The 18,841-nt window shown below is 41.3% G+C and overlaps 1 protein-coding gene across 2 annotated transcripts in view; it reads left to right on the top strand.

Annotated features, from left to right (window-relative positions):
- The first annotated feature begins 724 nt into the window (after positions 1-724).
- Positions 725-18,841, top strand: part of Tgfbr3 (transforming growth factor beta receptor 3) — a 209,987-nt gene continuing 191,870 nt past the window's right edge. The window contains exon 1 of one of the 2 annotated variants that reach the window (XM_004841284.4): positions 725-1,126. The gene's annotated coding sequence lies outside the window, so the exon portion shown is untranslated. The remainder of the gene's footprint in view (positions 1,127-18,841) is intronic. The other variant, XM_004841283.4, reaches the window with a different exon arrangement.

Below are 18,841 nucleotides of genomic sequence, written 5' to 3'. Positions count from 1 at the left end.
TGTTCTGTGATTTAAGGATACTTTTAAATAGAAAAACGAGGTGTAAACAAGAGTATGAAAACTGATTACTGCATTCAGCTCCTGCAGGGTGCAGTTCACAGGCACATGCACTCGGGACCTTACTCCGTGCACCTGTCATTTATATCGTGCTGATCTAGCGTAATGCCAGTAATACTGACCTAGCTCCATTATTTGTATTAATTTATTTAGCTAGCAGGGGAAACTGCTCGGTAATACACTCCCAGTTGTAAAAGAGGGCAAGATGCAAGACTCTGCCGGTGCCCACCATCAGAGCATATCTTGAGTTAAAAAGCAGGATCGGAGGTTGGGGAAAAAAACTAAACAGGGCCAGAATGAACGTGTGCATGGGGGCTGTGCTGGGGAGTGAGCAAGAAGGTATGATCAGCTTATTGAGGTTTTAGAATTTTTATGTCCAGATCCAGGAACCAAAAGGTAACCCTTCTCCAGAGAGTCCGGGGAAGTCTGAAGAACTCAGTTCGGGGGAGCGCTCCCTGGACTTCGCGCCGCGTGTCCCCCTCCCTTCTCCCAGGACAGAGGGCCCCACTTGCCACCACAACCTGGGGGCCTCAAGCTCCTGCTCGCCTGTCCTGCCTTTTCTGCCCAAGGGCGACGTAGGCTAGAGCAGCTCTCGGGGCTCATCCATCAGCCTTGGAGGCGAAGGGGAGGAGAGAAGAGGCGGGAGGCAGGAGGCGGGAGGAGGAGTTTCTGGGCGGCCCCGAGCCCCCGTGGGGGCGCAGCGGCGAGGCGCCCTTCCCCCCGCGCGCTGATTGCTGTGGCGCCCTGCCCGGCCCCGCCCGCGCGTGTAAGAGGGAGCGGGAGCGCGCTGGCTCGGCCCGATGGGGGAAATCGAGGGTTTTGGGGACGCGGAGAGACACTTTCCCCTTCCCAAGGAGTGAGGGAGAGAAGTCTGCGGCTCTCGCGCCAGGCCACTTTCCCTGCGCGATTCCTGGAGCTCCCTGCAGGAGGTGAAAGTCCTCGGCCTGTCCGGATGGCGTAGTTGCGCCGAGGCGCAGCTGCTGCCGGAGGCGAGCGCTGGGTGGGGAAACTTTCTCTGCTGTCCTGCAACTTGCAGCGGGTGGATCTGCTCGTGACACACGCCTCCGAGGTACGTGCGTGCGGGCCCAGGCTCCTCAGCGCTGCTGGCCGCGGGCTCTGCAGGGTGCGCGGTGCGGGTCCGCGAGGCGCGCGAGCTCGGTGTCTGCTTCTCGGCCGGGGTCTCTGCGGCTGGCTGCGGAGCTCCGGCCTCCTCAGGGCGGTGTCTGTCTGCGGTGTTTACGCTCGGAGGAGCGGGCACCTGTGGCCAGCGACGCGCGGGTGGGCAGCGCTCGTGGCGATGCTCAGTGCCAGGGAGGAGTCCTCGCATGCCCTCACTCTTCCTCTCCGCGGTTCCTTCTGACCTTTGTGGGGCGCGCTGGCCCCTTCTCTCCCGGCGCGTGACAGCGTCCCTGGGAAAGGTTTGTTGTGGGTTTGCAATGAATTGCGGCGGCAGAGACCGCAGCTCAGGGACCTGCGCACCTTCGCGATCTGCGCTTCCCGCTGGCAGCGCCCTCGGGTGCGGCTGTCCGGGCTGACTTAGCCGCGCGCCCCGGTGTATGTGGAAGACTCTCTTCATGTGTTAACTCGTTTCGGTTAAACTTGGAAATCTTGGGGCTGTCGCTAGAAGAATGTGATTGCGGCTTGTTCTTATTAGGGCATTTGCCCCACTTTCTAGAATTATTTAGTGTAGGGAGCCGGCGTGTCAAGCACGAACTACCTTCGCTAAGTAAAATCTAATGGATTTTATATCTACCCAGAAAGCTGGTAGAAGAAAATCGCCCCATTTCCTTAGCTGTACCAGCCCCACGAAGTTGCTGTGAGGACTGAATGACTTCCATGTCAGGTGTTGGCACTGCTTGTCCCAGGCCCACGGAGACCGGAGAGGAGCGGGGAGTGTGTGGGGGGGAGCTGTAGGAGAGGCGGCCCAGAGGAGGAACCTGGTGTTTGCTGAGTTCCTTGGGGAGCGGTCTGGGAGGAGATAGGTCTCCACATGCAGTAAAATCGGGACAGGGCTTTTTTTTTTTTTTTTTTTTTTTAAGTAATGGGGATCGAACTCAGGACCTTGTGCGTACGAAGTAGGCAGCAGAACCACTGAACTAAATCCCGGGCCCGGGTCAGGGCTTTTAATCTTCCTGTAATGGTACTTCTCACAGCAGACGGTTACTTCAGTGTGAACAAGGCTTTCTTTTGGGTAATAATGATTGATTGATGTTTGTTGAGCCTCTGCTCCGCGCAGACACTTCTGTTCATAGTGGCACAGTCGCACTTAAGCATCACATTAAATCTGTAATAAAAACCCCACCCGCCCCATTTTACAGCTAATACACCACAGGTTAGGTTACTCGCCCAAGAGCACACACACCTGTGAGTTCTAACTCCCGAGCTAGTTTACCCAATGGGCCCGAGCAGCAAGTGCAATCACATTTGTGTGCAGTGAGTTCACGGTCTTCTTTCATTGCCCAGCTTCCTTTTTGAGCTGAATACGTCTTTTGAAATATATAAAATATCTGTGATGAATCTAGATCATTTTGTATATATTACATATATACACACACTTATGAGGTGCCAAATTGAAGCTCCTCTGAAACTGGCTCCAAATTGTTATAAATAGCTCTCTGACTTATATTAATATAGCTCTTAGTCTTAATTTCTTTTATTAATTCTCCAGACATTGTTGATCGCCATTACTTGGCTTCCTTAGGAAACAGCTTGAGGTTGGCACTGGAGGCAGGGAAATAATTCTTACCCCCTTAAGGGCTATTAAAATGGAATTGATTTCATGCCATTGTGTTAGTTAAAGGATGTTGCTCTGTTTCTTGGTGTTCTTTGCTTTTGGCTTTAATTATTCATTGTTTAGCAGTCAAGACTTCAACATATTTTTTTGTCCTTTAGTTTATATTTGTCATTTGTCAACCTTTATTTTTCATCTTGTGATGGAATCTGACTATTGCATGGCAGGTTTGCTTAACAACTGTTGATTTGGCTCATGTTTTTAAATATAAAAATCATCAACTTGCTTTTGAACCCCAGAACTTTAAAGCAATCCCTGGGGAATTCATTGTTGTTTTTAATATTAACCAATAGGGGGAGCACAACACACTACTGCACTGATGTCTGTAAGGCACGTAAGCTGGTTAGTTGGGTATTAAACATACACTTCAGAAGTAGAAAAGGTTGTGCTTTTATCTAGCAAATTAATCAAGTTTCTTTCTGAATTTGCAATGGAGAACTAGATTTAATTTCAACGGATGAAAATAAGAACGACCTTAAAGATAGGGCCTGTATGTTAGCTACATGTCAAGAACTCTGTGGTGGCTGGACAGATACTAAGTACAAACATGTAGGGTTTTTTCAACTTGTTTTCCTTAAGAGGTGTGCATGTGAAATAATTTTGTGTAGTTTGAATAATAGTTAAGGTTAAGAGAAATGGCAATTCAGAGAAATCCATTGTGAATCTTTTTTTTTTTTGGTATTGGGTTTCAAACTCAGGACCTTGTGCTTTTGAGGCAGGCAGCAGCACCACTGAGCTAAATCCCCAGCCCCCATTGTGAATCTTGATATAATGATCCTAATTTATCTTTTGCATAAAACTGTTTGTAATGATTTATTTACAGGTTGGTTCACTCACAATCCTGCCATTATTATCTTCTGTTAACATCTTCCAAATGTAAAACAATAAAGGATTCTTGGCCTTAAATTATAATAATTTGATCACTGTGCCTTCTTCAGAGACATATATTTTAGTACGGATTGAATATACTTTATCTGAAATGCTTGGGACCAGAAGTGTTATGGATTTATTCGGAGTTTAGATTACATGCATATACATTATAAGCTCTCTTAGGGAGGCAACCTAAGTTTAAACGTGAAATTTATGTCCATAGCCTACAGGTAATTTTATACAATATGTTTAGAGCTCCTGCATTTTGGCTTTGATCTGTCACATGAGATCAGGTGTGAAATGACTTGTGTCATTGGTTCTGAAAAAGTTTTGGACTTTGGAACATTTTGGATTTTTGGATTAGTGATGCTCAATATGTATAGTAATAGTTCGAAGTATCATATTTGCTACACTTTTGATATATGCGATGTGTCTATTGACAGTCATGTCTGTAAATACATGTATAAATAACATTTGAGAATTAACCTGCTTGAAAAATCCCAGTTAAACTAACTTTATAAAAAGGTTTACTATCTTTGCAGTTTTATAGGCCAGTTTCCCTTCTTGTTTCTTTTGTATAATGTATTGATTTATTAACCAAGTTAGGGGCAAATGGACCCTGTTTTAAAATAACTTTGAAATTTAGCCCCCTATTTCTGTATTCCAACATTGCCCTTAAACTGCAGAATAGTGTTTATTTCAGATCTCATTTAGTAGTTTACTTAATTCCACAAATATTTATCAGCCTCATACCCCCTAATTGGCTTGTGGTTCCTAGTTTTGGAGTTTGGCAAATGAGCTGTCCACATTCAGTTCTCTGATAGGAGGGGACCAAGATGCCTGATGGATGCCTAGGGCTCTGAAAGCCTTGGTCTCTGAAAGCTTTGTTTGTTTGTTTGTTTTTCCCCTTTGAGACAGTGTCTTGCTTTGTAGTTCAGGCTTATTATGACCTCACTGTGTAGCCCAGGCTGGCCTCAAACTCATGGCACTCCTCCAGCCTAAGCCTCCTGAGTGTTGGTATTACACCAGGCCAGGTGTCACAGAAAGCCTTTAAGGATTGACAAAATTGATTTACTGGAAGGAAAACTATGGCCTCATTCTCTTTAAGAGTCAAAAGGGAACTCATCTTTCCCCTTTGCATACAAACTTGGTTGTATCTTATAAAAGTCAGGTGGTTGTGAGGGCAGACTTTGGGCCTAAAAGACCAGGGAACTCAAATATCTTTTGTCTTCTAAGAAGGTGATCACTGTTGACTTCTTTAATAACTAAGTGATGACCAATTTCCTGGGATTATAAATCTGTGAGAGAGTCTGTCTTTACATTTTAAGCCTAGCAAAACAGAATTTAGAAAAGGGCTGGGTAAGTAGTAACCTTGCTGTACTATTTTTCCTGGATGGTGCTGCTGGGTGGTCATTTTGAATTGTCCCTGTTTTCAGTAGTTCATTTTAAAATATATTTTTTTCTGACCTTTCCTTGTTATTGTATGAAAAATTGTCAGATCTATTAATTAATAGAGGACCATCTTTTTTTTTTTTTTAATGGTTTTGACAGTAATTTTGTTACCATTTTGATCAGTCCACTGGAAGATTTTCCTTTTATTTGTCAACTTGTTGAACTTTTTTAAAATTTAAAAAATGTTAACTACTTTTTGAAATTTGTATAACCTGAGCTGGGTAAATGCTTTTAGGGTCTTTAACTTAAAAACAGTTTTGCATAGGAATATGGACACTAGGAATGTAAGAATGTATCCAATCTATATGAAAAGCCAGCCTTTAAAAGATTCAGCAAGGGCATTTGTGTCTTGGGAGAAAATTAAGTGCATTAAGTAATTTCTCTGGTTCCACATATTCAGAGTAACACTTGGAGTGATAGCACTGCTTCTTTGTAGCATTTCATAAAACACAAGCTGTTGCTAATTTGTTCAGTTTCCAGTGAAGTTGAAATAAATCTACACTAGTTGGAAGGGTTTTACAAAAAGATTTGGGTTCATTTCCTGGGCTCTGTCCATTTCTAGATTTCTTGTTTTATATTATTTGAAATAACACATTTGCTTGTTAACTGACATTGAGCTTTATTTTCTCTGCTTGCAAAGTCTTTGCTTAAGATTTAGCACAGATTTCCAACCATTTTCCCTCCCAACCTTAGAGACTACTGATTTTGATCCCTTGCTATCTCAACCAAGATGTGTGCAATATTTCATATTTGAAGCAACATTAACATAAATTCTGTCTAAGGCCACACTCATTTGGATCTTATGCTGCAATTTTTATTCTTTAGTGTTTCAGGCCAAGCATGGAGACTTAATAAACTGACAACTACTTATGAGAGTTAGAAACCATATTTAAAATGGAAGGTCTGAAATAAGAGTCCCAGAACCATTTCTTCAGCCATCATGATATAACTTGATGATAATGGCTGGAAAAGAGAACAGTTAATGATAGTGTTTGTGCTAGTGATTCCTTTAGGTTGAAAGCTTCTAGTCTGGAAAGAGGAATCTGAGTAATATGTAGAGCCTGATAAAGTTCAATTTTAGAATTTAATGTTAAACTGTTGTCAGGATAATAATTTAGAATTGCCTGAAATATTAGCTCTATCTTCGCTTTAAGAGAAAGGATTATAAAGAAGCATCTATTCTCCCTACCCCTTGGGCACTGGACTCAGCATGAAAGGGCCCTTCTGAGTCGGGTGCTGTTTGCAGGAAGAAGTAACACCTGTTTTTCTGTCCTTCCAAATACATAGTTCCTTTCTCTGGTATATGCTGAAGGCCAGGTTTTTGTATAAAATTACAGATGAACCGTTTGTAAAAACACATTTAAGTTGATTAGTTCCTGAAAAAAATGATCTCTAGAAAACAGTCTTTACAGATAGAGTCCTTGAGCTTTCATTATTTATCAGATTGCCTTGGGCAATGGTCTGCAGTTTCACAGCATGAGGGCTAACACTAGTGCTGGATGAGGACACCCAACGGGCCAGGTGGAGGGTTTAACAGAACTTTGGATTTCTTTTTTACTCTTTTATTAATGGAAAGCTGATGAATGCTTAATTCCATTTGGTGTATGAAAGTGTCCCTTTGGGGAGTATCATTGTGTTAGCATTTTTAATGATTCATGTGTTTTGACAATCTGGTAATGCTTCTTGGATGCAAAAATGTACTGATGGCTATTTGCAAATTTCATTTCAAAATTAGCTATATGATAATTACTAGAGCAGAATGTGGCTTTTTTCATACTTGGAAGGTTATATGAAGTGAGATTCTTAGATTCTAATCACAAAACCCCATATTCACATGGTATCCTAAGTACTTTTGTGTAATCTTCAGTGTATTATGAGTTATCTCTTTTATGGCTTTTTTTCTTTAAAACAAAACTTACTCAAACACAAAACTCTTCTGAGTATCCTTGAATAAATCTCATTTTGTCATATCGGACTTTGTGTAGTTTGCTGGCACATTAGATTTAACACAGAGGGAAAGCACCAATGAGTCATTATATACATTTTCTATCATCTCAGTGTAAGGTCTTCCCTATGTGTGTGGGAGAAGTTTCTGATCTTCTAAATCAGCATATTTACTATTGCTGTTCTCTTTCTTGCCAAAGCCTTTCTGAATAGACATTTCTATTGGTTTTCTTATTTTTGTCAGTTTAGAAAGATTGTTATTTCTCATCTATTCATATTATATGATGTAACAACTCATTTTGTGAAGACTCCTCTGTATTTTTGTTTTTAATCCATCATATTTGTTGTTCACTGCAGTTGCTGTACAGCCATTGAATGCATCATGGTTCTGACAGAAGCCAGAAGGATGAGCTGCTTGGTATATTTCACAGTTTTCTGTAGATTTGCCTTTTTTTAGTCTGTGGCATGTTTTATTATTAGAGTGTTTACTCTCTAAGATGTTCAGGGTCTTAATTTTATCCAGTGTGTGGTCTAAACAAGGAGATTTCTTTTAGAAAGAGTTCTGCTACATTTTTGAATTTGCCTCCAAAAAGTATCCTATGTAGATAACATGCTGGACAGGGTTGGTTTTTTTTTTTTTTTTTTTTGGTGATGTCTGAATGGAAGGTAGCTAAACTCAAAGCAAGATTTCACTGAATTTAAATGGGTAAGGAGGCTAGGAAAGGGAGAGAGGAGTCTAATTCATTAGGAGAATGTTTACTTTTGCATCATAATGAAGGATTTACATGTTCTTTTGGAATTAATATATATTTCATGTAGGTATTACATAGGTAAGAGCTTTGCATCGACTTTTTTTCCTAGGGTTGAGTTTCTGTAGTTGGCAACTCTTGTAACCCCAAAGATCCTGTTCTCTAAAAGCCAGGAAAAACCAGTCTGCTTCCAATTATGTATCATAAAGAAGTGAAATTAAGCCAAGAAAAATGATCATTTGGGAGTTGGTTTGCTTTTTTGCAGAGGTTAAAGGAGAAAAGACTGTAGATGCACATTTTAAAGAATCTTAGTTTTTTTGCTTGGCTTTCTGATTTTTCTAAAAATGCTCTGTATTGGAAATTAAGAATAATTTTAGGATTAAAGATTTTCTCCTCTTTCTTTGGGCTTCTTTTTGTTCCTCAAACAGCACATCCAAGAGCAGTTAGGCAGCTTCTGCTGACATTACTGGGTCTCGGCCCCAGTTTGTGTTTTCCATAAAGCTTTTTCCTGGCTGATGGTGCCAGGTTATGGGCTCAGGGTATGACACCTGGTGGTTGGTGCTGAATACGAGGTTTTCTGATACACTTTTGCCATGCTTTCAACAGAACTGTATCCCTACTGCTCAGCAGTATTCTGGTGGGGGAGAAACTAGGGATACTAGGAAGAAAGGACAGAGACAAGAAGACTTAAGTAGTTGGACAGGGTGGGGGTGAGCATATTGTCCTCAACATTTGTTAGAAGCAACTGGCTTTTCTGAATGTCTGCTACTAGCTTCAGGATTTGTGGTTCTATGAGACCCAGATGATAACTAAGAAACCTCCTTTCCACCACCAGAAGTTCACTCCCAGCAGCTCTTAGTTCTGTTTCTCACACCTTACACCTCCACAGAGTGTTGAATAAGACTTTCCTGATGGTGCAGTCCTTGATAACAAGTAGTCTTGTCAGGGTTAGTCTCGTCTGAACTTTTGGTTCTTTTCTTCTCACCTTCTTTTCTTCTCACCTCACACTTACTCCTCAGCCTGCTGCAGGAGGGCTCCCATGCCCACCACACCTTGACCAAGTCAGAAAAGGTGCAAAGTACAAAATTCCGAGCCTGCTATCAGACTGCATCTTCATTGTTCTCTTCCTGATCCATTTGCTGATTTACTGTTGAGCTAGTTCTCCTTGTTCTGCTCACATTCCTGATCTCTCTGCAGTCTTCATTTTCAGTTCTTTATCCCTCTGTAATGCCCTTTGTGGGAGTCCATTTTCTGTTACTATAACAAAATACGGAAGCTTGAGAAACTTATGCAGAATAAAGGTTTGTTTATCTCATGGTTCCGAAGTCTGGGAATTCCAAGATTAGGTGACTGCATCTGAGGAGGTACTTGTGCTGGTGGAAGACCTTTTTTTTCTTTCCCTGGCTGATTTGGAATTCTGTAGAGGAAAACTGAGTCTGTATTAGTCAGCATTCCATCACTATAATAAAATACTTAAAATAATGAAATTGTAAAGAAGATTTATTTTGGTTCATAGTTTTGGAGATTCAAGTACACGATTGATTGGCCCTGTTGGTTTGGGCCTCTGGTGAGGCAGTATATTATGGTAGGCGTATAAGCCAGAGCAAAACTACCTACCTCATGGCCGGGAAGCAAAAAAGAGGGAAGAGACTGGGATCCCATAATCTTCTTCTAAGGTATACCCCAAATGATCTAAAGACTTTCCACAAGACCTTACTTTTTTTTTTTTAAACTATGGGGTCTTGCTATATTGCCCAGGCTGGCCTTGAACTCACAGTCCTCTCACCCCAGCTTCCTGGGTAGCTGAGATTACAGCTGGGAGTACAGGCATTCACCACTATGCCTGGTGAGGCCCCACTTCCTAAAGTTTCCACCCCTCCCCATACAACATTGGCACTCTGGGGATCATGCCTTTAACACATGGTCCTTCCTTTGGGAGACATTTAGGATCCAGACCTTAGCAGAACCTTACCATCTTTGTGTCCTGGATCTATAGCATTGGCCTGGTATATGGTATATGTTGTCAAATTGAATTCTTCAACTCAGTTCTACTTCAGTTAAAGCTTTGGGGAAAGGTCAGACTTAAATAGTTGAGGTAAATTTAACAATAGACAACACAAATGAAGTCAACTTAGATTCATAGAGTTTAGGAATAGAGTGGGGCATAGAATAATCTTCTTTAAGGCCTCTAATGCTGAGAGCAACCAGAGAGAGAGAGAGAGAGAGAGAGAGAGAGAGTTAGGTGGCTTGCCCAAGATCACGTAGCTGGTGAGAGTGCTTCCCTCCTTGGCTCTCTGCAATTGAGTCTCCACCCAATAGCTAGAAAGATTCTGATAAAGCCTAAGCCAGATCTCATCATTTATTTGGTTAAAATTCTTTACTGTGCCTATCTTCCAGAATAAAAATTCTTACAGTGATCCATGAAGCCACAATAGTCTACCACCCTCATGCCTGTTACTTTTGCTCTCTAAGAGGCTCACTTTGTTGTAGCTGTCTAGCCTGCTTGCTGTCCCTACACATGCCAAGACATACTCTGTCTCAGGGCCTTTGCATGTATTACTTCCTTTTCTTGGCATGTATTCTCCCAAATATCTACAGAGTTTATTTGATTTAATTTCCTGAAGATCCTTACTTAAAGAAACTTGAAAGACATACATACTTCCTGTCTCCTTCTCTGCTTTTTTTCCCTTAGTATTTATCTCTATCTAGTACACAGTTCTATATCTTATTTATAATCTGTCTTCTTGAACTAGAGTGTAAGCGCCATACAGGCAGAAATTTATATGAAAATTTTGTGAAATTCCTATTGAATTCCCTCATCTAGTACAATCAGTGCTAGTGTGAACCAAGTACTCAATAAATATTTGTTGAATGACTGAATGAGAAGAAGCAAGATTTTATGGAGCTCTTACAGCTCCAGTTAAACATATACTTCCGTTATTCGAAACGGAAAACCATGAGGTCTTCCCAGAGGGAGAATGTGATTTTTAAAGCCTCATTTAAGACTTGTCCGGCTAGGGCGCTGATCTCTTTTTAATTGTCTGAATGGAAGCAGCAACCATGTGCTCCCCAACCTTACAAGTGGTTTGGGAAGATTCCCATTTTACCTCTAACAGGCAGGGGTTTGCTGTGGTTTCTCTCTGACTGTGCTTTGCCCTTTAACTCAATGGGCTGCAAAGATGAACAGCAAACATAATAGTAAAGGAAAGAGCTAAGGGAGAGGATGGGGCAGGGGGCAAAAATTCCTCATGGCCCTGACATCTTCCCTTGGCTCTGAGCCTCTCCCCTTGGTGGCTCAGGGTACCTTCTAGAGCTGCCCTGCTTGGTGGCTACACTGCAAGAAACAGCCTTGAGACTGCCAGGCTAGATGACCCTTGAGTTTTTTTCCTGTTTTCTTTGAAACGTTCATTTTATTTATTTATTTAAATTAATTAATTAATTAATTTTTTTTTTGCGATAGGGTCTCACTATGTAGTTCTGGCTGGCCTTGAATTCACTATGTAGTCCAGCCTGGCCTTGAACTCATGGCAAACTTCCTGTCTCAGCCTCCAGAGTGCTAGGATTACAGGCATACACTGCCACCATGCCTGGGGAAATGTCTGTTTTAGAATAAAACATTGGAGGAAAGGTCTTTTTGGATATTAAGTTACTATCTTGATTTTGAAGTAAATTTTTAAACCTTCCAAAGGTAGAGGATTATAGTTCAAAGTCACTACTTGCTCTGCCAGTGACGCCATTGAGCAGTGAAGGTTGGTGGGACCCCATCCTGGGAAGCCAGAAAATAACTTGCATCTAAGAGGCAAGAAATTCCATTGTGAAGTGCCAGTTTCTTGGCGGTAGGGTGATGTGGACTGAAGAGCGTAATTTTTGTTAGTGTAATGGTGAAGCTGGAATAATGTGCCTCCTGCCCTTGGTGAGATGCCATCAGTATGGATTTTCATTAGGTCAGGAAGCCCAGCTATGGAAGTCTAAGGTTGAGGGGGAAGTTATTGGCCAGTTACAGAGCCAGGAGTGTACTTTAACCCTGGAATTCAAAACTATCAAATTGTAAATACATGATCTTGAATGGAACTGAGTTATCATTGACTAGTTTACCTAATCATGCCATCATTTACCAAACCCTGACAACATTTTAGGTGTTAAGCACCTCTATGATACTAGTTTACTTAATCTGCTTAGTAACCCTGTAAAGGATACAGGTCTGGCATAGCAGTTTGAGTAAGTTCCCATAATTACATTGCTTGGGCGAGGCATAGCAGGGATTTGAACACAAATAGGCTGTGGGGGCCCCACACTTCTCTGCTCTACTATGCTGTTGGTCCTAGAACATACAGCAAGCTCTCACCACAGGGCCTTTGCACTTGGTATTTCTTCTCTCCAGGATGCTTTTCCATCAGATATTGTTATAGCTTTGTCTTTCATCTCTGAGCTTAAGTGTCACCGCATCCAGGTCATCCTCGATCCGTTATCTAAAACAGCATCCCTCCTCTCATCACTGTCTCTTCCCAACTTGCTTTATTGTTCTTTCATAGGATGGCCCATGCCTTGACATTTACATACATTTGTTGTCTCCCTCAACAATTAACAGGTAAGCTCCATGAAAACATGGATGTGTTTAATTCACTACTTTTTGTGTCCAGTCCCTTCCGTAGTGCCCAGTACGTGTTAGATAGCTGTTTGCTGAATGAATGAATGACATGAAATATAACTAGTGATTGAACTTTGCCATCCTGATTTCAAAACAAAATAACTTGTCCCTGTGTCAGTTCTCATGAGACTGTCTGTCATCAGAGAGTGATTATCTATGCAGGGCCTTGTTAGTATCCACTGTTGTTTAGTGCTCAGGTGCAGGCCTTTGTTTGGTTTTTTTGTTTTGTTTTTTAGTCACCTGTTTCTGGAGGGCTCTTCTTTGTAGCAGCTAAGAGGATGGGCTGTGGAGTTATACAGACATAGGTTCAAATCCTGGTGCCAGCCAGGACTTAATAGCTGTTGACCTTGAGGGTGCTTAATGTCTTGGAACTTCCCTTTTCTCCCTGTGAAAAGTAAAGGGCATGTCAGTCTTTCGGTGGCTGAGAGGATTAAGTGAGAAGCCGTACAGCATACAGTAAGCGCTCAGTAGTCACTGAGATGTTCTGTGGGTTTGGAGAAGGAAGGTGTGAGCCTCAGATGGGAGGGGAATGAACTATAAACACTTGGACAATCACGGAGTAATTACAGAGCAGCATGTGGACAAGTCTTGGCTCTGCCCCTGACTTGCTGTATAATACTGGGGCAGTCCTGCAGTCTTTCTAATTCTTGGTTTGCTAATCTGTAAAATTAAGGGGTTGGAGTAGATGTTATCTATTTCTGACATTCCTAGTTGTCTCTGAGTAGAAGATAGCATGGAACAAATTATACACAGAACACTAAGGAGACAGTGTTCAAAGTGGAATGGGATTAATTAGAAGTGGCTTTTGGAATGAGGAGAGGGGATTTTCTGGGCTTTGAAGAACAGCGTAAAAATGGCAGGTTTTGAGCAAATGAACAGATTTGACAGAATTCAGGTTTTATGTATGCCTGCATTTTGGGGAAGATATTGCTTGTAAATATTTTGGTTCATGTGAGCTATCAATAGATTAAAAATAACTAATGTGGTATTTCCATTTTAGTGCTCTTACGTTGTTGTTTTTCTTGGATACTACTTTCCAGTTCTTTTGTTCCTCCTAGCCATTATATGATTATGCATTTCAAATTTCCACAGGTATGTTTGAAGTCTCCTTCTCTAGGAGGGATTCAGATTAGTTATCCATATGATAACAAATATATGTAAGGTATGGAATAAAAGATTTTCTTAGTCAAGTGTGGCGGTGCACACCTGTAATCCTAGCATTTTAGGAGGCTGAGGTGGGAGGGTCACAAGTTTGAGCCTAACCTGGGAAACGTAACAATTTAGTGAGGCTCTGTCTCAAAGTAAAAAAAAAGGGGGGGCGGCGCTGGATATGTAGCTCAGTCAATGGATGGTCCTGGGTTCAGTCCCCAGCACCGCACATCTTTCCATTTAGAAATTTAAAAACTAAGGCTCCAAAATCTGAATGTGTAACACATTCATGACAGAATTCCTGTACTTTTCTTGCCTCCTTTTCCTTTGAGGATGCCTGAAGTTCTTTTAAATTTAATTTTATTTTTTTAGGATAGGGGTATCACTCTGTTGCCCAGACTAGCCTCCAACTCATGATTCCCACTCAGCCTCCTGAGAAGTTGGGATTATAGATTTGTGCCACTGCCCAGCCTTGAAGGTTTTCTTATATTCAACTCATAATTTTTGGTTTATCACTTGTTATTGAGAGATATTTTAACAATTTATAGCTTTCCATTCTTCTATTGTAATGTACACAATGGTATTTTATTTTTGGGGTGCTGGGGATCTAACCCAGGGCCACCACATGCTAGGCATGTGCTCTACCACTGAGTTATTCCTGCAGCCCACCAAAGATTTTTTCAATGGCTGAGTATCTGCTAAGGCCTGAAGAATGGATGACTGTTATCTTGAAAATATTCAGTGTGCTGAATTTTGCCAGAATAATTATAGGGTCACAATTTAAACCCTCTTGAAGACAGCTCGTTCCTCATTCTAAGTAGATTGGTTTGGTGGCAGTGCCAGGCTGAGTTCTGCAGCCCCTTGTAAACCCCTGGAGCTAATTTGGGAATTGTAAGGTAGAATGAGAAAGAATATGCAGCTAGTGCAGCTAGATCCCGTAATTATACTGGATGGGTTGAGGTAATGGCTCCCTCACCATTTGGGAACAAATTTCCAGTATTATGACTATTGTTAGGAAAGGATTTATATCTTACATTGAATTTGGAATCATGTTTTTTGATAATTGAGAGAAATTTTGAAGTTCTGGATAAATATCTCAAAATTAATACAAAGCTGCTACAAACTACCATTTATATTGCTACTGTTAATTTTCTGTTTTAGAAAAAGTCTTAGGTGTATTTTAACAATAAAAACAGCAGTGACAATTACTGATTTAAAATGGACCATGGATACTCTGGTTTCAGTTCAGATCTCATAAATCTTTCGCCTTTTAAAATAGACCATGGAGCTGAGTGTGTAGCTCAGTGGTAGAGTGCTTGCCTAGTACTTGCAAGACTCTGGGTGCAGTCCCAGCACTACACATAGGACTGTGTTGGACAGGATACACAGATTAGGTAACATGCCTATATTGTATGCCGTGTATTATAAAGGGTTATCATTTTATGGATGAGAGAATGATGAGGGCTAAGTGGGTATGTTGGGATGTAAACTTCCAAATATAGTTCTCTATTAATTCTTGCTTAAAAGAATATGCCCCCATAAATGATAAGCAGCAGAAGTCTTTGGATGCAAAAATCTTAAATGTGAAAAGATAGCTCTGAGTTCTGTAAGGTGGGTGAAAAATCTATTTGTGAACTCAAACTAAACACATCTTTCACTACCTTGTGAAATGTATCCACACCCCCTCTTTCCATTTTGATGTGTTTTGCTTGGGAGTGAGGGTCATTGTGTCTGGTCCTTTAAAGACCCACTGAGGTTCCAACCAAGGAAACCGAGGATACCAGGGCCAGACATTGGCACTCTCAGGTGGAAGTAAGGGCTGCAGGGCCAGGAGGGGCAGCTCCCTACCCCTGAAGACAGCAGGTGGGAGCCCGGGAGAGTGGGCTCAGCCTCTGCTTACCTTGTGCTCTCTGTGGCCCCCTCCCTCTGGTCTTCACTGGAATTCCTGCCCACCCACAGAGGAGTTCAGGAGTAATCTTCTGCTTTTCATTTCCTGCAACTGGCAGCCACAGCATGTTGAGACTTCAGTTAATCCTAGGCCTCAGGATAATAAATCTTTTTGGTAAATATGACCTGCTAATGATAAATAATGATGGCTTTTATACCATACATGCACAATTTCATTTGATTCTTGAAACAGCTTGGTGACCTAGGTAAGAGTATTATTATCATCCCTTACAAAGGAAGAAACAGGTTCCATTCTGACCTCTATGTTCATCTTTTCTTGTCTACCCCTTTGTAAACTTCAGCTGATCTTTTCTCAAGCACTGTGGCCTCCTTTCAGTCAGTTCTCTGTACAGCCTCCAGGGAGACATTAAAACCCTCTCTGATCACGGCCTGTGAACCTTACTCCTCTTCTCTTTCTCTCCGCTGTGCAGCCTTGTTCTCTCCATGTCAAGGACTTGCAGTGTGCCTCTCCTTGAAGTATCTTTCATCATCTGTAGATGATTTTCCTTTAGAGCTCTTATCATACTGTGTGGTTATGTATTTGTGATTGTTTGCTTATTTCACCATACTTGAAGCCCAGAGAGGCAAAGAACATGTCTCTGCTTGGCCATTATATCTCCATTGCCTGGAACAGAGTAAGCAGTAACTAAAGATTTGTCGAGAAGAAATGGAGCCCAGGAAATTAAATGTCTCACTTAAAACAGTAAATGATTCTCTTTTTTTACTAGGATATAAACTCTATGAGGGCAGGGTTTTGGCTCCTTTTTTCATTGCTGTATCATTGACTTCTTGATCAGTGGCGGGCATGTGGTAGTGGTAAATATTTGTTGGGCATCTGTTGTGCTTGGATATGATTCCAGAGATTTCTCAACCAAATCCAAGACTTCTTCTTTCTTTGTGCCAAATCTGTCTGAATAAGGGGGTTGGGAATTATCCACTTTCCCTGTGAGGTAGAGAAATCTGGGAGTTGCTGCTATGACTTAATAAAAGTGACTTCACTTTCTTTGTGTACAGATCTTAAAAGGGCATCCAAATATCATCAAATAATAGCATCTGTTCTACATCCCACACACCCTTTTAAAATATATATTGATGTCATCCACATTGCCTCTTTTCTGAATCCCCTGAATAACATGTTGAATGACCATCAGAACTATTCCTCTACGAACTTTTACTTCACCATTTGCAAACTTAAATATGTATTTCTCTAAAAAATGCACTTAAATGACACATTAAAATATTTTAATAATCTTCAGAAACCATTTTACATTTAAGCTACCAGAAGCTTAGGTATTTGAGTTTAGGTGATGGTAATTTCTAAAATCCCATTCAGTATCTCTGTCCTAAAGATCCTCAGATTTGTTAAATCCCCAATTTTCCTCCCCAGTTGGGGACAAAAACCATGTCAGTACACTATTAGGATATGAGAGTGTACAGGTTTGTGCTTCATTTTGTCTTTTGAATTTTTTTTTTTTTTTGGTACCAGGAATCAAACTTGGGACCTTGCACTTGTGAGGCAGGCGCCAGAACCACTGAGCTAAATCCCCAGCCCTGTCTTTTGAATTTTTAAAGAACTTTGAGTTCAGCACTACCAAAAATTATTTTTTATAGCTAACACCTATAGTCCTGCAGTCAAGTGACAATTGTGACCAGTAATGATTTGTGCAATAGGCACAGCCATGTTTGATAGTAGCCATGCAGGCTTCCCCACTCTTAGAAAACAAGTTCTGTTTTCAGAGAGCAACTGTTGAGGAGAGAGAATGCTTCCCAGTTTGTAATGACCGAGCTGAAGCTGGGAGGAGTGGTGGCCTTAGAAAGAGACCTTTCTAACCTTTGTCTGCCATCAGGACAAGTGTAGGTCTTGGGATTTGGGGCTTTTCATTGCCACTAATAGCGTGCTGACCTCTTCCATTTTTTAAAAGCTATTCATATATCTTTATATGATAATTTTTAACTGAGTCCTGATTTTAATAATTTTATGTATATAGGCATATGAGGGATAGTAGTTTTTCTTACTGGCTCTTAGCTCATCACCAGACATCCATTTTGCCATAATTTTTCTTCTCAAATAGAGCAGGATTTACTCTTTAAAAAAACAAGACCAAAAATTCAACCCAGGAAATATTGGTCCCAACCAATTCCTCTTAGACATTGGTTTAAACCCTGATGGTGTTAGGATCCATTTAAGTAGGGTTTTTGCAACTAATCCTGGTCTTTACCTGGGTGCTTATTTGGATCACCAAAGAATGCAGGGCAGCATGTTCCATTTGATGGCTTCAGAAGTAAACCGGCCAACTCTGAAAGGAGCTGAATTAATTACTAGTACATTCGTCTTTGTAATCCATGATGATCTCTCAGAATTTTCTTTTCTTTGTGGATACTAAATTTTTCATACCCTTTGAGTGGAACACATTGCCTTGAAATGTATAGCCACAAAATTGTGCTTTCAGGATCTCAGAGGACCTGTTTATATTTCAAAAGGAAGCATTTGGTTCATAAAGGCCAAAGACATTTAGTGAGGTCAAAAAGCCAAGGCCGGGAGTCCTTGGTCTATAAAGAGTGAGTGTGATAGAACCTCACAGAAGAAGGGAGTTTGTGTCTCCCTTGGTTTATTTCAAAGCTGCAACCTTTTGGAAGCCTGCTGTCACCAGCATTCTTTTCAATAGGGCATCCATCCATAAGTTGTGTGTGAAGGTTGGAGTTCAGCTGGGTGGGAACCACACGCTTCCCTTTATATTCCCTTCTGCTTTAGGATCCTGTCACCACACTAGGAACATTAGATAAAAACCCTCTGCAGTTTATTTTCTTTTTGAACAAGTTACATTAGGGAAGGACTTTTAAGCTAAAAGAAGAAAAGCTCTCTCTTTGTTAGAAACAGCAGTGTGTAGTTTCAACTTGTCTTGGACGTCCTCGGAGATGTTTTAAGATCCGGTGTAAACTCACTGTGGTTTGCCTTTGGGCATCAAACTGTTTAGCTTGGCTCTATTATATCTGTAATTGCTGTATTTTAATAATTGCCCAATATTCTTGTCAGCAATTTGCAGTCTATATTTTTTAATAGAACCATTTGCCTTTCTTTCCATAGGTTTGTTCAGACCTTGTTTAAGCCCCTGGATTAACGCAGCGTAGCCTCGAAGGCCCAAAGACCATCTGTGGGCAGGGGTGATACAAGCTCATTAAATATTCCCACAAGCCCCCTGCTGCCTATGGTTTATGTGCCCCATATACTCTAGG

The sequence above is a fragment of the Heterocephalus glaber genome, unplaced genomic scaffold (assembly GCF_053883595.1).
Source record: "Heterocephalus glaber isolate CG9 unplaced genomic scaffold, H.glaber_assembly_v1.0 deba00001442, whole genome shotgun sequence".
NCBI classification, from domain to species: Eukaryota; Metazoa; Chordata; class Mammalia; order Rodentia; family Bathyergidae; genus Heterocephalus; species Heterocephalus glaber.
The sequence above is the reverse complement of the archived record's forward strand: the minus strand, read 5'-3'. Positions and strand labels throughout refer to the sequence as shown.